Genomic DNA, 23,263 nt, shown 5'->3' on the forward strand with positions numbered 1-23,263 from the left:
AAGCGAAATAGGCACCATTGTAGGGTTGTGAGCCAAGAAGTGACATGATCTGACTTATAATTTAGCAGGATCACCCTAGCTGCTTGTTAAGGAGAGAACAAAATGGGCCAAAAACAGAGCAGGTAGACCATTGGGAAAGCTATTATTAGATTAGTCCAGAAAGAGGACAATCATGGTTTGGATAAGGGAGCTGGCAATGAATATGGTAAGATGTTCGAACTCTGTGTGTAACCTGAAAGTAAAACTAAAGGGATTTGTTACTGGATGGGGCATGAGATGTAAGGTAAAATGAGGCAAGAAGTATTTTAAGATTTGGGGGCAAAATAAAAGAAAAAATGAAATTTCCATTTACTGCAATAGGGAAGGCCACAGGAAGAAGATTTATAGGGATGAAATATCAGGACAAGTTTAGATTTGTTAAATGTGTTGTCCAATATGAAATGGAAAAATCAAATTGTAGAGTTCAAGGGAGAGAATGGGACTTGGCCCTATGCGATTTGATCATTAAGAAGACATACGGAGATTTTAAATATCATGACCTCCAGTGGAAGGGCAAACTATTTGGAAATTATAAAAATGGTTGATCATTGTTTGGATGTCAGCAGTCTTTCAAACCAGTGGCAACATTCTTCTATTTGTTTCAGTATCTTAAAAATTATTATTCACACGTGATCCTAGGAAGCAGATTGGCTGACAGAAAATTTCCAGTATGTGTAATTAAGGCATAGGACGCTAAAGAGTAGTCACTGTTAAGTGTCAAGTGCAGGTGAAATTTAATTACATACCATTAGTTTAGAATAGAGAGCAAATTTGAACTATTTTTGATCTTTCTTCGTAACTGGACTGAATAACCTTCTCAATAATTTTTGTCAGGCTGGTAGTAATCATCTCTTTGGTTAATGTCCACCAGGCCAAAATTTGAGGTTCTAGCTTTATTATAAATCACAAGACCACTAAGCTACAAGAAACAAAGGAATATGCTGGGAATGATGGCTCATACCTGTAATCCCAGCACTTTGAGAGGCCGAGGCAGGTAGATCACCTGAGTCTGGGAATTCAGAACCAGCCTGGCCAACATGGAGAAACTCCATCTCTACTAAAAATACTAAATGAGCTGGGTGTGGTGGCATATGCCTATAATCTCAGCTGCTTGGGAGGCTCAGGCAGGAGAATGACTTGAACCCTTGAGATGGAGGTTGCGGCGATCCAAGATTGCACTATTGCTCTCCAAACTGGGCAACAAGAATAAAATGCTATCTCAAACAAACGAAAGGACAAAAAATAAATAAAGGAGCAAAAATACTATTCCAGAACTATATATCCTTCTATTTGAAAAAAAAAAAAAAATCTGATCCATCAATTAAAAAAATGTACTGTCAGGGCATATCTTCTGTACCATGTGATATTGATCTTCTCTTCAGTCCAAATAGTGAAAAAGTTCAGAGAAGAATTTAAAAAAAAAAAAAAAGAAAGAAAACTACTCTGACTTTTGGACCAAAATGACAAACTGAGTATGAGTACCTGATTTTTCTCTTATTTTCCCCTGAACTAAGTGAAAGAAATTAAGGAAATAAAGACAGAAATAAACCTAAGACATAGATGCAAATTGTGGATAGGCCATTAGTGACGAATAATTTAGATTAATGTCAGAAGATGAAAAGTAAATGTGTTTAAACTGATGCATCTATTAAAATGTAGAAAGTTGCAGCAAAAAAACAAAGAAGAATTCTATGTGTGAAAACTTCTTCCTCACAGAACCCCACACATACCTGGGGTTTGATATGGTTAGATATGAAAACAAGGCCAATGTGTGAAATAGTACTTAGCGTATCATGTATGATGAATGAATTAATACCCACATTGAAAACATCCTTCTGAAATTTCACATGGAAAAATGTTCAAAGAGCTCTCAAAGCTCACTTTCAAAGGGAACTAGATACATGTATTTATGCCTTGCCTTATGATGGGGAAACATTCTGAGAAATGGTCCTCAGGCAATTTTGTTGTGTGAACATCACTTACAGTGTACTCACACAAACCTACATGATATATCCTATTACATACCAAAGTTACATGGCATAGCCTGTTGCTTTGTACAAAATAATGTAGGCTCCTATAACACAAATAGTAAGTATTTATCTATGTATACGCATATAAACATAAAAATGATACAGTAAAAATATAATCTTATGGGACTACCATCATTTATGCAGTCCATTGTTGAAAAAAGTCATTATGTGGTATATAACTGTACATATATATGTATGTATATATGGGTGTATGTGTGTATATATGTACACTATATATGTGTATATATGTGCACACACATATGTAAACTATAGTATTTATATACACACGTACACACATGTATTTATATGTGGGTGTATACATGTACATGTATGTACAGATATGTATACATACAAATATGTATACACACACATATATATATATACCCGTTTATAGCATCAGAGAGAATAATTTAAAATCCTGAAAGAAGGTAATTTTAAGTTTAAATTCTACACTCAGCTGGACAGTCACTTCTGTGAACAGGTAAACAATCACTAAAAAATTGGTAAGGTCTTGGAAAATTTTGTGCCCCCACATGCCTTCTTGACGAAGCAGAAGAGAAATACAGAGATAAGAAAGAAATGGTGGACCTAACCCAGTGGTTCATTTCAAAGACAGCTCAAAAAATCATCTAAGCAGAAAGCTATCGATTCATGTTAGTATAGAAATCAGAGTTTCCTGAAGGAAATCTTTATAAAGAAAGTCAAGTCCACTCCACAAGAAATTTAATTTAAAACTTAAAAGTTGTATGTGTAAAATTAAGATAGCATATGTAATGATTATGTTGAACAAGCATGGCATGGTTTGTGACAACAAGCAAATGTATTTTATTTCCACCATCTTTTTTACCTTTTTTCTGTAGGTAAAACTCTGGAAGGCCCATAACATCTTTGCTTTCCTAGGTAAGCTATTCTTGCTGTATGTAAAGCTGTATAGTTGTGATGTATTAATTACAGTCTAATTGCAATAATTATCTGAATTCTTCTTTGCAATAAGTAATTTCACCTCAGCTAACTAGGTTCTAATACAAGATGGTAACCCATGAGAAGGAGGGGAACTTGTGACTTCTCTTCTTTCTCAACCTTCTTTGCTAGTTGCTGTATTGACACTAGTAGAGTCTAAGCAGGAGAGAGGAGAGATGAAGGAATATAGAAGTTATGAGTAATATTGTATTGATAGAAGCTAGCTTTTTCTCTGCACCAGAAGATAAAACTGCTTTTTTTTCTCTCTTTAAGCCACTTCTGAAAACTTCCAAGAGATTCCTGCTGAATTCCTCTCTCCTGCAACTCTATTGCTCTGGCTTAATCTATGTCTATTACTGATGGTCCCTTGCCCTTTAGCATCTTGCAACACTTCTCCTGATGTTTTTCTGCTGAGTTATATTCACTTCACCTGGAAACTTTATTGGACAGAACTCAAGAAAACCTCATTCCTTATTTTTTCATTTTTCAAACAAATATTCTGTAGGATACACATCTCCTATTCCAACAGTTTTTAAATGCATGAGATGCATTCGAAATTTTAGAGTGATCTCCTCAAAATCTTCCCCTAAAAACAGATACTTTACACTACTTATCTTTCTCCTCATGCCCTGCCCCTGCCTCCTAGAGTGCACAGCACATGCCCAGAACAGAGAAGATACACAACAGATTTCATTGACTCAAAAAATTGACTAGATGGTACATTATCAATCTAAAAAATCAAACATTGTTGCATTTCTGCAAAAATATTTGGCAACTGACTTATTAGTAGAATTTGCCCAACCTGTCCCTGCTCCAGCTGAGAGCCATTTCCATCAGCAAATAAAATTCTTCATCTCTACCATCTGTCAAGTGGTCCATGTGACCTAATTTTTCTTGAACATCAGAAAAGAGCTCAGGACCCACTGAGTGCAGGTACCCAAAAAAGACTGTCGCACTGACCCTTTGTCCTTGCTGGTGGAGAGCAGCTGCCCCACACCACAAGACAAGGGGCCCACTGAGCTGATAACACATGGCTGTCCATGGACAGCAGAGATAAGAGAGCACTATAACGTGTTCTCTGGGGCTTTAGGAGCTGCAGGCACTCCTACTTGTGTTTGCTACGAGAGCTGCATGGAGCATGTTCCTGCCACCCAAAGCAGCTAACTGGATACCTCACTTCTTCACTCATGCCTGGTCTGGCCATGGGGTCTGCACAAAGCCTGCTTCTGCCAGTGCCCAAAGTGTCTGGCTGGATCCTGCACTCACACACCCATGGGCTCCCTCCTGCAAGAGGTTAAGCACAGTGGGCCCAGTAAACAGGGCCCCCATCACAAATGAAATGAAAGAGTCAAGAAAACTCCTGCATCATTTCTGCAGTTCTTTAAATGTGTACTTAAGGTTTTTTTTTTAAGGCAAAAAGAAAAACCGTTAAGTATAATTATCAGGAACTCCTTGTCCATTTCCCAGTCAGTAAAATAATACTGGATAGTACCTATTTCATAGGGTAATTTTTAAAGATTAAGTGTCTATGCATGAAAAGAGCATAGCACAGTGACTAACACTCAATAGACACTGGATTTTCCCATTCTTGAAACAGTCGGACAGGAACCCAGTTCTGAAATATGGGATTAGTACCACATCACTAAATTCACAGAAATTCATAAAAAGACAGTTCCCAGTATCACTGTTCTGAACATGCTCCTCCAGGCCTATTAAAGTGCAAGTTCCTCAACTTTTCATACTATTGTCTTTTCCATGATAAGTTTTCATTTGACCTTACTCTCAAATACACAAGGACTTGAAGTGAAGAGAAATATCTTGCCTGTTTGTGCGCTAATTACTGGAGCTTCCTTCATTATCACTCTGGTGTTTAGTGAAAAAGGAAGACCAGTCTTGATACTCTTTGGCTTGAGCTCGGCTTGAGCTAATTACCAAATATTTTTTCACTGGGTTCTTGCTCAGAGGAGGGCAATAATCAGGACTGAGCATTGGCTTTTCCTTGGCAGCCATGTCAGATACTAATTGGCAGACCTGAGGCTAGAAGGGAAGATATTTTACCTGAGTAGTTGAGCTGAGGGCCTCAGGACTTCTTTCTTAAAAGCAATCTCATGCTGTGATTTCTTACAGAAAGCCTGGGATTTAACCAAAATGCTAGCAATTGTCACTCACAGGGGCTGTAAAAAGGTTCAGGGCACTGAGAATTTTCCACTTTGTTGCCTGTGCAAGTGACAGTGTTCTGGGTTGCCCACGGTTTACTATGCTGATAATTAACATTTCAGCTGCAGTCAATTTTAAGAATCAACGAGAAAATGAAAAACTGATTAGCATGATGCAAGTAGATGAACCTGCTTATGAGGAAACAATTTGGTTGACTCTTTTCAGATGAAGTCATGAAAACATTCCCAGCCTTCAAAACTGCACTAGAAACACATGCAAATGAAGGTATAAGAATCCACAATGATAATTTGCATTTTACACACTTTCACACAAATGTCCCAAAGGTCCCCCAAAACTCAAATTTCACAGATCTCCTCTAAGGACACATTTACTGTTGTTTATGAAAACAGGGTGGGAAATAGAGACATAAATCGGGAGTGAGCCACAAATTAGTCAGGTCGACAGAATACATAAAAGAACTGAGTTTCAAGTTCTAAGCACTAAACCATGTAAATTCTTATCCACCAGTAAAGATGAAAAGGAAAAAGATATTACATTCATTTTTCTGTTCTTTATAAGGTGCAAGCCTACATTTCAAAGCTTGTCATGCTGAAGATTTACAATTTATAAAACAAAAGCAAGCAGAAAAATATTTCTTGTAACAGTATAATCATGATTTTTATCCAATTATCTTACCTTTTCAGCAGATATCAGTTGAGCCATCACCATACATAAGGCACTGTTCTGTGATGATGGAGAGCATAAAACACATTCTCTTGCAGACTTTGCCATCCATTTGTATAGAACAGCACTCAAACCTGGAAAGTAAAAGACAAATCTATATCGGACTGTGATTAAACGTGAAATGATTAGTGTCACGATTGTTCAAAAGAGGGACAGCTGCCTGTGGCTGAAGGCATTTCAGGAAGGCTTTTTGAAGAAAGGAATAATTGAACAAGCCTGCTAGAACATGAGAAAAGACAAAAAAGATAAAGAGTGACGAGAACATTCCAGAGAAGGAGTGAACCCTAGGGGGAAGGTAGAAAGGAATAATGACTCTTCATGAGAAACAGGCAGACCGGTATGGAAAGTCTGTAAATTTGGCTGAGCAGTTTGGAATCTAATTATTAGAAGCCTACAATGTCAGCAACTTGCGTTTTATATTATAAAGTATATTTTTCCAATTGCCAAATTCCCAGTGGTATTGTAGCCAGGCGGAAGGAGCAGAGGCCTCCCGAAGACGCTTTCAGTTCCCCGGATAGGAAGTGTCTGGGTCCTTGACCTCTCTTACCCCAAGAACGGGGGAAGGGGCCATTTGAATAAATATCGTTGACCCAAAGAGTTTAGCAAAGATGCGATTAGGCAGAGAGAGAGAAAAAAGAGAAAGCAAGAGAGCACTCACATCAACCTGGGAATGGATCCAATGGAGGAATCTGTATAGGCAAGGAGCATCCGGGTTTTAACCCGGAAGTTATTCCCGCCCCCATTCATGTTCTCATCCAATGAGAGGAGTTCTTTCAAACTTCTGTTGGAGTGATTGGTCTTTGACTTGGATACTGGATTGGCTACAGAGCCCCCTCCTCCCAGAGCTTTCAGTGAGCTTAGTTGAACAAAGAGGCTCAGCTGGAATTTATACCTAGCCTGCTTCACAGGAAAGTCAGATAAGGAACTTTACTTCCTGGATGGAAGGTGTGGATGGAGGCATGGTGCTGGGAAATTCCTGCCTTTGAAACCACACCTCTTGTGAACTCCAGAAGAGAAGTTTTCTGTTCCTTAACACAGTCCCTCAGTATAGAACACATTGTGGCTTTTATAATTTTATTCAAATACTATAGCCTCAATGGTCAAATTTATCTTTTAACTATTTTCATGAAAAACAGAATATTTCAAATGAATTGTTTTCATTACCTGTTTGTGTATTTTAACAGTGAGATAAGGTCATTTCATTTTTCACTTTCTAGCTCATTCAAAAAAGTGAGGAAAACTCATTACAACTTCGGTGCCCTAAGAAATTAAATCCAGCTGGGCACAGTGGCTCATGCCTGTAATCCTAGCACTTTGGGAGGCTGAGGTGGGTGGATCACCTGAGGTCAGGAGTTCAAGACCAGTCTGGCCATCATGGTGAAACCCCATCTTTAAAAAAAAAAAAAGAAAAGAAAAAAAGAAATTAAATCCAATTATGAACCAATAAATGTTCATAATGCATGTTTTTACAAATTGTAGCCTTAGCTAGTCCGCAAACCCAGAGGTAGCCCTTCCAAGAGGTTAAGAACTAGGATCCCAGAGTCACTTACACTTGATGTGACTCTATGCTGCCAATCATTAGCTATATAATCTCATGCAAACAACTTAGCCTTTTTAAGCCTCAATGTCATCATCTGCAATATGGGGATATGATGTTCTCTCATTGTTAGCATTGTTATTAATTTATCTTTTCAACAGGTATTTATAGAGCACCTACTGTTTGCAAGGAACTCTTCCAGGTGCTGGTGATACAGTAGTGAACAAGACAGACAAGCAACAAGCATGTTTGGAAGGTTTAAATAAGATAATACCTATAATGCATTTGGCAATATACTAGTGAATAATGAATGATCAGTAATTGTTAACTGTTATTAACACCTTACCACACACTTTATGACTTTGAGCAAGTCCCTTTACTGCTCTGAGTCTCAGGTTTCTTATTTTTAAAATAAGAAAATAAATATATAGGGATCCTAAAACCCTTTCCATCTTCTACATGCTACAATTTTATGACTGACAAGCTTTTTCAAATTTTGAGGGAGACACCAGAAAAGAAAAGAGAAAAAGGAAACAATCCCATTGATTCACAGAAACACAAAGGTAGAAAAAGCTAGTGTTAGAGTTTTCCATACCTATTACTTTATATATCAGCTAAAGAAGCATTCCTATTAAATCAGAATTCAGTGTCTACAAATATCGAGAGTGATATATAGTGCAGACAATACAATCACATTTGTAGGGTTTATTACTATTATTACTTATATTTTTGTTTTAAAATTTGAGTGAACATAGAATAATTTGTTGGAGGTATCCATATGACAGAGATAACTAGACTGTGAGATAGTTGGTCTAATGGTGAGCAATAGAAAATCGCAGCCAATTCATATCCAATCAATTTACAAATATGGCTGATGGTACTGAGATATAATATAGACATTTTGATGATCTCATATGAAGACTGTCTTTCTGTGACGTTCTAAGCACAACTATCCTAGTAAAGAATTTTATTTTGTTCTGCAAAGAGAGATTTAGTGAAACACTTAAAAAATCTGTTTCAAGCCAACCAGTTAATTGATTTGTCACCCGACAAAAATTAGTTGTTATTCTGCGAGCACTGGACTTTGAATCAATGACACGACCATTAATTTATGATTCTGAAAAATAAAGAATAAAGAGGACTTCATGCATAACTTGCCTTGTTTTAAAAATGCAAAATAAGTGTGATAATAAAAGTAGTAGTAATAATATAGAAGCTGCTATATTCTAAGGGAGTGCTAAGCCAGGAGATACATTATTTCATTTAATTCTTACAGTAACCCAAGGAGCCGGGTATTATTCTTTCTCTATTTTGGGTAAGGAAATGACTCAGAGAGTTTCAGGAACTTTTTCAAGGTCACACAGCTAGCAAGCAGCAGCAGCAGAAGCCTGAAAATTGTCACTCCTCTTTGTTAATGACAGGTGCCAGATGACTATGCTAAAAACTCTTTAGGTATAAAAGCAATGCGAGAGAATATAAATGAGTCATTCCTGGACTTCTTAGCAAAGAGACCTTCATTTTCTTCATTTACATTTCAAAAGACTATATGATAAAGAAATCATTTGCTATTCCTAGATAAGTGCTCCTTCAAGCAAGAAATTTAAAACCCATTTTTAAAAAATAGGCAAAAAAGAAAGAAAGAAAAAATACCAGCTTTAATTTACTCTCTATATTAGACAACCACAAAAGACGCTTGAAATTCTGTCATTAAAAGCAGACTGCCCAGAATGACTGCAATCTCTAAGAGTTTGCATTTTAAATGAAACAGTTCCCTCTGTAACATAAATGAAGATATTCCATACATTTATGAAACCGGAGGCCTGCTTTATTTGTGTTCATATTGTTAACAACCTTCTGGCATATTCTGGAATGTATCTATTTCTTTTCATTTATTTTCCCAGCAGCGTTTATCTCTATTGGTATGGGGATTTTGGCTTTTTTATTCAGTATCCTCAGCACCTATAAGAGGGTCTGAAATAGTAGGTATTCACTATATATTTGTTAGTTAATAGCTTAATAAATCAATTAATATGATAGAAAATATATTGAAGAAAAATGCTATAAAATTTTTGTGTGTGTCTTGAAATTGTCACACAACTCAGGAGCCAAGTTCCTCTGAACCTGTGATTTGCGTATCTGAGAAGCTACATTTTCGTAAGACCCAGGACAAATAGAAAACTGTTCAAAGTATTTTTTCCTTACAAAATCAGATGAGCTGGATGTCTAAAAGGATTATTAACATCTAGACTATGTCAAGAAGAAAACTTCTCCAATTCCAATGTTATCCCATTTCAAAGCCTGCTTTTTGTAGGTTTGTATATAAAATGTGCTCTGCCTTCTTTCAAAAATAAGTGACAAAAGCTTAGCACCCAAATAACTTCATCAATCCCTGGAACGATATTTTTGTGTTTCAACTCATCCTGTTGCTTTATCCTGAGGAGGTTTAAAAACGGTCTTAGAGCTACTGGAATTCCCTTAAACTAAGCTCTTAAGGCAACTCTAAGGAAGATTTATGTGGCAACCTGCTTACTTGTCTGCCTGTCTTCCAAAGGGCTGAACTTTAACTGCTAAATTAACTTAGTCCCTTTGGCATTTGGGGACTTACTATAAGGGGAGCTATATATTTTTTCTTTCCTAATGTCTACTTCAGCCTATTTGATAAGAACTTCTAACCCAATAGAAATATTAGAAAGAAAACCTCAGCCCTTTTTTGGACCCCCTTCTCTTTCCCTTATACCCTAGAGAAGAACAGTTAACTGTATAAATTAAGGTAATGCTGGCTGCTGTAATAAATTTTCAACTTTCAGTGGCTTAGCTTAGCACAATAGAGATTTCTTTTTCACTCACCTTAGATCTAGATGTCTTTCATAAAGTGGTTTAAGAATGTAGACTCCTCCCCTGAATTGCTTCACCACATGTTAGGATCTTGGAAATGTCTAGGCCTAAGTAGCCAATGGCAAAAGGAAAGAGATGGAGAATAAGGTGCATCACGGTTCAGAACTGACATACATACTTTCCATTAATATTCCCTTAGTGAAAAAATAGTCATATGGCCACACCTGGAGGCAAGGGGTGGACTGGAACACCTAGCCTTCGACTGGGAACCTGCCTTCCAGGGAAAACTCCAAAATAAGGAAAGCATACACAATTCTTTTATAAAATATTTGGTGGTTCGCATGCCCCCTTCCAAAGTGAGACTGTGGAATCCTGCCCTCCACTGGGGAAGTTAGATAGTTGGGTTGGATAAGTCTGTTTGCAGATGCCTTCTGCCTCTTCCTTTTTGGTGCTTTGTTCTTGAAATGGCCCACCTGGAGTTACCATCTCTGTTTGGTGGTTAGCCCTCCAGGGCAGACCCGGAGAACCTGCAGAGGAGGCTTGCAGCTGTCAGTTTCCTAACTGGAGACTGAGAGAGTAAGTTCTACTCACAGGGAAAGTGCAGTAAAAAGCCCATGTTGGCCTCAAATTCAAGTGCATTGTGTCATCTAGCCCTACCGACAATACACCTGATTTCTTTCTTTTTTTTTTTTTTTTTTTTTTTTTTTTTTTGATACAAGGTTTCACTTTGTCGCCCAGGCTGGAGTGCAGTGATAGAATCTTGGTTCACTGCAACCTCTAACACCCGGGCTCAAGTAATCCTGCCACTTCAGCCTTCTGAGTAGTTGGGACTACAGAAATGCGCCGCCATGCTCTTTTTTTTTTTTTTTTTTTTTTTTTTTTTTAAACAGATGGGTTTTTGCTAAGTTGCCTAGGCTGGTCTGGAATACGTGAGCTTAACTAATTTGCCTGCTTTGGTATTACAAGCAAGAGCCAACACATCTGGCTCATGTCTGACATTTTTCTAAGTTTCTATTATATAGAGAGATATAAATAGACAGATATCTAGATAGCCAGATAGCTAGCTAGCTAACTAAAAAGATGATAGATAGATAGATAGATAGATAGATAGATATAGATATAGATAGATATAGATAGATATAGATAGATAGATAGATAGATACATGGATAGATAGCAAATTGGCTCAAAACTGCAGGAGAAAAGAGGAGAAAAAAAATCAAAGCTCCATAATTAAGTTGAAGAATACCCAAATTTAATTTTTAAAAAAAAAATAATTACTACTCTTGTTTGAGCTGGCTAAAATAGCTTAAAGAAATGAACCACCAAAACTATTGTAAACACTTTAAAAAACAAAAAATAATACTAAATTCTTAAATGCCAAATTATCTGAATTCTTAACATTTAAATAGGTTTCCCAAGATAAACCTAAAGGCTCAAATAGGAAATAAGTGTTTAACGGAAGCATACTTTGATTCCTTTGAACTTGTTGCCAGCTATTGTTCAGTCTCCTTGTTGGGTTTAGGTCTGCAGGTTTTTGCCTATGCTCTTCAAATTTCAGACCTGTTTCTTCAGAGTGGCATTAGCCTCTACCTATGTGTGAACCAGACACAACTTCTTTTTCTGCCATGCCACAATACTGTAGTCAGTACTGGGTGGTCTTTTAAAGTGTTCTGTGTGGAATTTCAAGGGGGAAAAGACAAAACGCTCCAAAGAAGTGCTTGGGCAGCCTGGCATTGAAGACAGAGATGGACTGCAGCGAGAACCAAGCAACCAGTATTTCCTGGTAATCCATTTAAATACAGCCACAACTTTAGTACAATAAGCCTTAGCTACAGTGGCACAGGGAGTCGGACTCAGCTCTCTGGCAGCTGGCACACAAGCTACATTGAATTGGCAGAGGAGGAATTGGCTTGCTCACAGCCCAAATATGAGTGAGGTATTAAGTGTGAGTTAGAAAAAAAACATTTTAAGACATGTGTGGCCTCTTTGCCTTCCTGGTTGTTTTAGAGTCAGTGTTTCATTTATGGAAACAGAATCATAAGTAAAACCTTATTGGATTCTAACTTCTTGATCAATATGAAGCAATTTTTGACATGATCATGTAGCAGCTATTTTCTTCTCTTTATTTTTCTGCAATAACAATGCTTTATACAAATTAAATATAGATTTGAATGCAGTCCTACTCTGGTTACTTTCTGGCAGGAGAATTCTCAAACATAGTTTGGAAGTGATGTCTATACACATAAAGCTAACTAGACAAATATATATATATATGTATATGAACAGAAATAATGAGTTTATTAAGAAACATAATTAGAAACATGTCCTGATAGTGGTTGTTTAAACAGTAAGATACCGGTGAAGTAACACCAGTGTAAGTAACAACAAATCATCGGTTTATCAAGAAAATTAATTAGAAACAGGTCTTGATAATGGTTGTTTAAACAGTAAGACACCAGTGAAGAAAGATAAAAAGAAGATATATAATGGATTGCCTGTTAACTGTCATTTTATTATAATTTGTAAATTTCAAATAAAGAACCTAAACAACACAACAGCTGACTAGGTAATTGATTTATGTTAAGTATTCATTGCCAACAAAGTTAGTAGATTACTGCATGAAAACAGACTGTTGACGGAGTCTTCCAAGTCCCTTAATTTTGAAAGAGTGGTATGCTTTTATATTGTTATTTTAGCGACACTCTTTTCAGGTTTATAAATGCCTATCTAACAGATTCATGTGAGAGATCATGTCGGTTTTTCTTTATTTTCTAGAGTTGGCTGTTAAAGTCTACTGCTGAGAAAAACGAAAGGAATACCTTATGCCTGTTTCATCTTTGTATTTTGGAGTCAGATACTTTGTTTTCTACCAGAGTCTCACTCATATCTGTCTTACATGATACAGAAGGTGAGATTTCGGACTTTCTTCAGTTAGCTACGCATGGATGAGATTTTGGATTAGAAGCTAAGGCTAGAATGGGTTAAGACTTTGGGGATGTGGGATGGAGGTGAATGCATTTTGTACATTGCAAGAATATCATTTCATTGGACCAGAGAGTAAAGGGTGTGGATTGAATAGTGTCACCCAAAAAGTCTTGTTCAGCTGGATCGTCAGAATGTAGCCTTATCTGGGAATCAGGTCTCTGCAGACATAGTTAGTTAAGAGGAGTCACAATGGATTAGATTGAGCCCTAAATTCAATATGAATGGTTTTCTTGTAAGAAGACAGAGATGCAGAGGAACACTAGGAAGAAGACTATGTGAAAACACAGGAATGAACTGGACTGATGCAGCTACAAAGCAAGAAATGCCAAGGACTGCTGGCAACAGAAGCTAAAAAAAGGTAAGAAAGAATTCCTCTCCAGAGCCTTCAGAGAAAGGAGGATCCTACTGACACCTTGATTTCCAGCTTCTAGCCCCTAGAACTATGACAAAATAACTTTCTGTTGTTTAAGGCAGAGGTCCCCAACCCCCAGACCATGGACCTCAGAGTATTCTCATAGGAGTGTGAACCCTACTGTGAACTGTACATGCGGAGGATCCACGTTGTGAAGGCCCCATCCCACTCGGTGGAAAAATTGTCTTCCAAGCAACCAGTCCCTGATACCAAAAAGACTGGGGACCATCGGTTCAAGGAGAAAAAAAAAAAGGAATAAGAAAAATCTCTATGAAAAGATATAAAAGTAGTTCTACTTTGGGACAAAAATGGACACACACATATATATATATATATATATATATATATATATAGAGAGAGAGAGAGAGAGAGAGAGAGAGAGAGAGAGAGAGACACAGGCATATATATATATAATTGTGCATTTATAGCTATACATACATAAACACTAGAAAAGGAAACCATAAACTAAAGAAGGGATGACATTTAGAGAGTTCATAAAAGTGAGCAAGAAGAATAGGAATGGGAGTGATGTTTTTATAAGTATTTGGATATTTAAACTCTATATTAAAATTAAAAAATAATTTAAAGAATGAAAAATAAAATTCTGAAATACAGTATAAATAGAAATAGTGAATCCAATTATATATTGAAATGACTGATAAACTAGGCAGAAAAAAAATCATACAATTTTGTACATAATATCTGATTATATATTCAAAATAAATTACATGGCCAGTTGAGAGAATTTAAATATGACTTGTATATAAGGTTGTATTATGGAATGATTTTTAATTTTCCACATTTCCAAAAATTTCCTAAATTTCTATAAACATTTCCAAAAAAATATTGTTTATTTGTTTGAGAATGGTAATGGTATGTGGTATTCCTTTTTTGTTGTTTTTTAGAGACAGAATCTTGCTCTGTTATCCAGGTTGAACTGGTCTTCCTGCTTCAGCCTTCCAAGTAGCTGGGACTACAGATACATGGCAACACGCCAAGCTAATTTTAGTTTTTTTTTTTTTCTTGATAGGGATGGGGTTTCACTGTGTTGCCTAGGCTCGTCTTGAACTCCTAGCCTCAAGGGATGCTTCCAACTTGGCCTTCCGAAGTGCTGGGACTACAGATGTGAGGCATTATGCCTGGCTGGTATTGTTATTCTTAAGAGATGCATTTTATATTTTTTGGAAAAATATTGCAATAATGCCTACAACTTACTTTTAAATAGCTTATACACATAGTTAACAATAATGTATACTGGTATCCATAATTGTATACTTGAAATTTGCTGATATTAGATCTTAAGTGTTCTTGCCACATGCAAAAAGATAACTATATAGAGTGATTTCTATGCTAATGAATTTGATTGTGGTAATCATTTCAAAGTGTACAGGTATGTCATATCATCATCACATTGTATATTTTAAATACATACAATCCTTATTTGTCAATCATACCTCAATAAAGTCAGAAAATGTGCAATATAGGGGAAACATATAATTATATATAATTTTTAGCTTTTGAGCTTGGCTTTGTTGCCAAATCTCATCAGTCATCCTAAGAAAATACCACTATAATATAATGATTAGGAACATAATTTCTATTATAAAGACGTGTTCATATAAGCACATGTATGTTCATAGCAGCACTGTTTACGATAGCAAACACTTGGAACCAACCCAAATGCCCATCAACGATAGACTGGACAAGGAAAATGTGGCACATATACACCATGGAATACTATGCAGCCATAAAAAACAATGAATTTGTGTCCTTTGTAGGGACATGAATGAATCTGGAAACCATCATTCTCAGCAAACTGATACAAGAACAGAAAATCAAACACCATGTGTTCTTACTCATAGGCGGGTGTTGAACAACAAGAACACATGAGGGAGGTGAGCATCACACACTGGGGTCTGTTGGGGGGGCAATGGAAGGGGCAGCGGGCTGGTGGGGAGGTTGGGGAGGGATAACATGGGGAGAAATGCCAGATGTAGGTGACGGGGGTGTGGAGGCAGCAAACCACGTTGCCACGTGTGTACCTATGCAACAATCCTGCATGATCTGCACATGTACCTCAGAACCTAAAGTACAACTAAAAAAAAAAAAAAAATCTGTGTCCTTTCGATGGGTGGGAGGGACAGCATTAGGAGAAATACCTTATGTAGACGATGTGTTGATGAGTACAGCAAACCACTATGGCACGTGTACACCTATGTAAAAAACCTGCACATTGTGCACATGTATACCAGAACTTAAAGTATGAGAAAATAAATAAATAAATAACATAACATAATTTCTGGAGCTAGAAAATCTAGGTTTAATCCCAGCTTTAGCTTTATAATCTCAGGTAAGTTATTCAACTTCTCTGTGCTCAGCTTCCTCATCTGCAAAATGATGGTAACAACATTTTGGTACCTAGCTCATATGGAGTTAAACACACAGAAATAGAGGAAACTGTGAACATTCATATATAAATAATACTAGGTGTATGGCAATGATTGTATTCTTCTTTATGCTTTCTACAGGCTTGAACATTTTCAAGATAGTTGGAGAAAAACTAATCAGCTAATTTTTATAACTTGGAATGTGACTGTTTAATAATAGAAAGTTACTGAGTAATTTTGGAATCAGATAGAGATAAAAAATAAAGCCAGATATTTAGAGGAAAAAACAGTTTCTACTGAACATGGTTTGCAGCAGTTATTAAAAATCAATTAAACCAATTTATGTCTGTGCCCCCAAAGAGTGGGCTGCTCACCGTATTTATTATGCAGGGACCACCATCCCATAAAGGGGCTGCTTTTAAAATTTTTACTGATATTTCCTATAGTATATTCATCCCTGAAACTTTCACAGCAGCCAAGTCTAACTTTTCTTGTTAGTAGAGGAAAAAACAACTCAGTGTCATTAAACAGTTTAAAACTTCCATTAGAACTCATTCTCTGATGAAGGCAATATAATGGAAGTGAATTTTCAAGGAGAATAGAAACAAAGAAAATCGAAGGGAAATCTTCCAATGATAGAGCACTATCTTTTTACTCTTACCCTTCTCTGCACTGTAACTCAGAGGTGGGACTATTTGCGGGGTTGGGAGGAAGATGTCTGCAGGCTGCCTTTCAATCCTCTGTTGCCTAGGCTCATCTTTTGCCAGGTTCCAATGACAACTGGCTTGCAGCTGGTTTTTGCCAAACAAGACTAAAAAAGGAAGTGAAGGATAGAAGGGATGCAGAGAGAGGCCAGGGTATTTATCTCCCTCCTCTGTCTGGACTTCTTCCACAGCATCAGAGTTTCTCACTCCAGCCTCCCCCAGATAGGCCTTCCATAATTCCAGCTTCTACTTTGTGAGCATAGGTGGGTTCTGCTAACAACTTACCTTATTCCTTTGAGCTTAGGGGCTTCTGCTGCCTTTTATGGCTGCCAATTTCAGGACTTCCTCTCCATCTGCTGCTGGCATCTCATCTTTTCTATTTCCTGTTTAAATAATCCCTTTATAAATTTCTCATGCTTCAAATATGCAGAATTATTTTTTCCTGATTCTCGATGTGACTGGGAAATGAACTTCAGGACAGTCATATATGAAGACATAGAAAATAAAGAGACAATGGCAAATATTCTGATAGAATATTAACCAATATGTTATTCTCTAATAAAGAGACTTTAACCGACTATTTTTAACTGTTGAACTTGGTTTTGTTGCCACATCTCATCAATCATCCTATCACAACAGCAATATAGCATAATGGTTAAAAACGTAATTTCTGAAGTTGTACAAACTAGGTTTAATCCCAGTTTTAGCCTTGTAACCCTAGGTAAATTATTTAATCTGTCAATGCCTTCGTTTCCTCATCTGCAAAATGAGGGTAGTAATAGTACCTATGTCATATGGAATTAAGCTATGTAAAAAGGAAGTATTCAGTAAATGTTATTTAATGCATGTGTTTACTTATTTTATTTTACATAGTAAACTTATAAACAAACTAATATTGTTAAAGCTACCTTTTCCATATAATTATTTTTATTTCAGATCACAGCTTTTAAAGTACTTTTAGATACATGACTTCATTCCACTCAACAATTCAGTTGAGATAAAATAGGTTTTATTATCCCAATACAGATAATAAAACTTAATCTGGAGGAGATCACCAACAAGAGAGATACAAGCAAAATTAAAACCAATCTGTTAATTCCTAGTTCAGAACTTTTCTGTGACATCATTAGTGAGTTATTTTTGAGATTCTACCATACTTACTTTTAACACATTCTCTTAACTTCATCTGTCCAAAATAATCTGTAAAGAGTAAAAATACAGTTGAGAGCCCATGATTAAAAACAATCCCATAGGTGGTTTTATTACATTTAATATTTAAAAATTTTAAAATAGCATCAGATATTTACAATATCAAGAAAACAAAAACAAATTGGGGGGAGTCATCAATGATAAAATTAACAAAGTAGTTAATATAGAATTAAGAGACGGGTACTCTACAATTTGAAAGCATGTCATTAACCGTGAGTTATAATAATCTGTGGGGAAGGTAGACAACTTCAGAGCTAATATACTGAAAAGACCTAGGAGAAAAGAGAGACATGTAGGTGGGATGTAATTCATAAGCTCTATTACCTCAAGTTAATTCAGTGTAATGAGTTATTTTATTCATAATTGTTTCCAAGGAAACAATAGTTAACTCATCTCATGGTGTAGTATCTTGCAATCACATATACCATTTTATACATGACATGAACATAATGGTTCTTAGTCTACCATTCATCTATGTATTTAAAACTCCCACGTACAGTACACATTGAGAACAGTTAAACAGTGAATGTAACCTGAATCATTACATAGTACTTTTAGCATTTTCTCACTATATTCAATGATCTAATGTTAAAAATAGACCACTATACTCACATTTATTCAATCAGCCAGATTCTATTTATTTGCCTTTTATTATATTAATATAAAATATGTCTTTAAAATAAATATATTCTTTAAAAATTAATTTTGAATCATGAGTTATCAGTTCATGCCTGTCTTTTTAAATATTTTTCTTATACAACTCTCATGATAAAAACATAAACATAGCACACATATATGCAAGAAAAAGAACAAACTTTGTAGGTTTCCAAACTGGGCCACATGAAAACAACATTTTTTTTGTATTTGTCACAAGTGCATCGAAATGTTTGAGTAAAAGTTTTCTAAATTTTTAATATTTGAAACCTTGTAAAAGCTTACATTTATGAAGTTCAGTCATTCATTCAGACATCTGATATTTTGGATAGACACTATTAAATGAATAGGAAAACATATTATCTAGAAACAATTACATCATAAAATTGATTAGCATCAGGACAAAAAGATAGCATTAACGAGTTCAGTCCTGATAATGAGGACACATGGGTTGCTAAGTAAACTTAGAGGTACTCCACATATGACACCAGCAGAAAAGAAGGACTATCAAAGGAAATACAATGCAGTACAATGTGACTGCAAAAATGGAAAAGAACGTCACTTGCAAGATTTCAGGTAGATGCCAAAAGACTTCTAGAATATTGCAGAAAAAATAAACACTTAAGGACAGAATTCCTAAACTACACTTTGAGAGCATATGTAGGTAAATCATGGAAATTTCCATAAATTATTAATAAGTATTCTGATGCAAAGAGTTAACAGTTCTAGTGGATCTCAATTTAGGATGATAATCCTGACTCATACTCATGCAGCAAAGATCAGTAAAACTGAATTATTCAATAAGCAAATATTTCCCTAGACCAGAACAGATGAAATTCTCAAACTCTAGGAGCTAAGGATGCTTACAGTTTCTGAAAGGTGGTAATGGAAATATTTTTAGAGCTCTGGCTTTGTTGATATCTACATCTGTTTATATCTAGGATAGCTAGTTAGCTATTTTTTGCTTCAAGTATATTTTAAATATCCTAAACAAAATATTAGCAAATTGAATATAACAGACATATTTAATATTTTATTAAGAATATTCTTATAGAAATAATACACCATGAACAACTGGGATTTATTTCAGGTATGCAAGGCTGGTTCAACATTTTAAAATGAATTAATGTTATCCATCACATCAACAAGATAAAGAGGAAAAGTCATATATTCACATTAGTAAAGAAAGAAAAAGCAGTTGAAAAAATTGAATATTGATTCAAGATTTTAAAATCAACAAATTAGGAGAGAACTTCTTCAACTTCTTAAGGAACATCTACAAAAAAACCCTATAGCTAACATCATGCTTAAAACCCAAATCTCTTACATTAAAATCAGGGAAAAAGCAAGGCTGTTCTCTGTCCAAACAGCTTTTCACCATTATATAGGAAATTTAAGCTAATACAATTTTTAAAAAGGAAAAGAAAAGATAGATAAATAGGAAAGCAAGAAAGTGAACTGTCTTTGTTTTCAGGTAATATATTTACCTATGGAGAATATCCAATGAAACTGACAAAAAAAAAAAAAAAGGAAAGAAAGCTGAGAATAATAAGTAATTATAGCAAGGTTTCAGAATGCAAGATTAATGTACCAAAGACAATTACTTTTTTATGCACCATCAATTAAAAATAAGATTTGAATTGTAAAATACAATATCACTCATATTAGCACCTGAAAATGAAAAACTATGAAAATCTGATAAAATATATCAAAGAAGAACTAAATAAATGGAGAGAGTCCATGATCATGGATAGAAAGCCTAAATATTGTCAAGTTATCAGTTCCTCCCAACTTGATCTACAGACTCAACATAATCTCAGTCAAAATCTCAGCAAGTTATTTTGTATACAGCAACAAACTGATTCCAAAGTTTATATGGTGAGGCAAAAGATGCAAAATAGCTAACACAATACTAAAAAAGAGCAAATCAGAGTCCTTACGCTATACAATTTCAAGCCTCACAGTGAAGTCACAGTAAACAAGAAGGTGATATTGCAATCAGAAGTTAAAATTTTAAATAGTATTCACAATAACATCAAGGAAAATGAATTATTTATGAATATATCTAACTAAAATGAGTAATAATTTTACATAAAATCCATTAGTAAAGAAGACTTAAATAAATGAAGAACTATATAACGTTCCTAGATTAGTATGTTGTTAATGTGGTTTAATCAGTCCTTTTCAAATTAATATACAGATTTAATGCAATCTCAACCAAAATTATTGGGCTTTTCTCTAGAAAATAATAAGCAAATTCCAAAATTTACATGGAAATGTAAAAATCATAGTATACCCAAAGCATTTTTTTAAAAATTGGGGGGAAGCAGAACTTACTCTGCCTGTTTTGTAGACTTATGTTAAAGCTACAGTAAATAACCAAGATTGTATAGTATTAGCAGTAAGGTAGACAAGTGGATCAAAAAAGATGTTAGAAAGTACAAAAGTAGATTCATGTGTATATAGTCAAAGTATATCTGTTGGGCAGTAGCAGACTTTTCAAACAACAGGGGTATGACAATTGAATAGTTATATCCAAATAAGAAAAAAAAAACCTTAATCCATCCTCGCACATTTAAAAATATTAATGTAAAATGATTTAAAAATTCTAGAAGAGACCATAGGATGAAATGATTGTAACTCTGTGTTAGGGGCAAAGAGTTAGTAGATACTCCACCAAAAGTTTGATCCACAAAAGAAAAAATAAATTTGACTTCATCAAAATTAACAATTACGCTGGGCATGGCGGTTCATGCCTGTAATCCCAGCACGTTGGGAGGCCGAGGCAGGCAGATCATTTGAGGTCAGGAATTCAAGACCAGCATGGCCAACATGCAAAAACCCCACCTCTACTAAAAATACAAAAATTTGCCAAGCATGGTGGCACATGCCTGTAGTCCCAGCTCCTCCAGAGGAGGCGGAGGCAGGAGAATCACTTGAACCTAGGAGGCGAAGATTGCAGTGAGCCAAGATCGTGCTATTGCGACCCAGCCTGGGAGACAAAGCAAGACTCTGTCTCAAAAATAAAAAATAAATATCCCAGCACTTCGGGAGGCCGAGGCGAGTGGATCACGAGGTCAAGAGATCGAGACCATCCTGGTCAACATGGTGAAACCCCGTCTCTACTAAAAATACAAAAAATTAGCTGGGCATGGTGGCGCGTGCCTGTAATCCCAGCTACTCGGGAGGCTGAGACAGGGAAATTGCCTGAACCCAGGAGGCGGAGGTTGCGGTGAGCCGAGATCGCGCCATTGCACTCCAGCCTGGGTAAGAAGAGCGAAACTCCACCTCAAAAAAAAAAAAAAAAAAAAAAAATTAAATTAAAAAAATAAAAATAAAATAAAAATTAGCAATTAAAGAACTGTAAGGAATATTAAAAAACAAGCAACAGACAAGAATAATTACAAACACATTTACACATAATTATTCTGATAAAGAATGTGTATCCAGACTATATAAAACTTCTCAAAACTCTATAGTAAAATTTTATCAGCCATAAAAAGTAATAAAAAACTGTCACATGCTACAATTCGGATGAACCTTGAAAATATGCCAAATGGAAAGAAGCCATGCCAGAAATTACCACTATTGCATGAATTCATTTATATGAAATTTTCAGAGTATGCAAATCCAGGGAAACAGAGTAGACTTGTGGGTTGCCAGAGATGAGTGGAGGGAAAGATTAGGAATGATTGCTAATAGGTATGGGATGTCTTTAGGGATTAGTCGAATTCTTCTGGAATAAATAGTCACAATTGTTGTACAACACTGCATAGATATATTAAAAACCACTGACATATACACTTCAACATGGTGAATTTTGTCATGTGACTTATATTTAAATATTAAACATTACATAATGAAACAAAACTCATTAATAATCCTTTTCAATAAATATTACACATAGTAAATTAGCATAGAAACAGTTTCTGAACATCGTAAGTAATTAGGGAAGTACAAGTTAAAAAACAGAAATGCTAGTACAGACACCAATAAGAGTGGCTAAAATATAAAAATACTGACCTTACCAAGTATGGTAAATGTCAAACAACTGGAACGCTCATGTACTGCAGGTAGAAATGTAAAATCTGACAGTTGCTTTTGAACAGAAGTGTGGTAATAGTTTCTTAAGAAGTTAAACATATACCTCCCATTTGACTCTGTCTTGCTATTTTTAGGTGTTCATCAAATTAAAACATGTATGTTTATACGTAGACTTGTACATAAATGCTCATAGTAACATCATTAACATTAACGGTAATGACTCAAAACTAGAAACAACCCAAATGTCCCAAATGTACAACTGCCTAATTGTGAATGGAAAAACAGTTTGTGGTGTATCTATAAAAATACAAAACTTCCCAGCAGTTAAAAAGGCATGAAATAATGATACACACATTAATATGGGTGAATGTTAAAACAGTTGTATGAATGGAAGAAATGATGCAAACATATGATTTCACTTATATAAAATTATATGAAATTCAGTTATCCATGGTGAGAGCGGATAAAGGATTGCCGGAGAGGAATCCAAAGAGGTGAGGGCTGGAAGCAAGAGGTTGGAAAAGGGCATGAGGAAAGTTTTAAGAAAAATGTACATATTCATTAT

The 23,263-nt window shown here is 35.6% G+C and overlaps 1 long non-coding RNA gene across 2 annotated transcripts in view; it reads right to left on the reverse strand.

Annotated features, from left to right (window-relative positions):
- The window catches only part of LOC141585650 (uncharacterized), a 209,504-nt gene that overhangs the window by 166,844 nt on the left and 19,397 nt on the right, over nt 1–23,263 (reverse strand). Inside the window, exons 4-7 of one of the 2 annotated variants that reach the window (XR_012519253.1) lie at nt 17,953–17,991; nt 17,077–17,174; nt 10,315–10,409; nt 5,883–6,004 (exon numbers count right to left, since the gene is read on the reverse strand). This is a non-coding gene — a long non-coding RNA (uncharacterized LOC141585650). Of the gene's footprint in view, nt 1–5,882; nt 6,005–10,314; nt 10,410–17,076; nt 17,262–17,952; nt 17,992–23,263 lie in introns of both variants that reach the window. The other variant, XR_012519252.1, reaches the window with a different exon arrangement.

Source organism: Saimiri boliviensis, chromosome 9 (genome assembly GCF_048565385.1).
Source record: "Saimiri boliviensis isolate mSaiBol1 chromosome 9, mSaiBol1.pri, whole genome shotgun sequence".
In the NCBI taxonomy this organism is placed as follows: Eukaryota; Metazoa; Chordata; class Mammalia; order Primates; family Cebidae; genus Saimiri; species Saimiri boliviensis.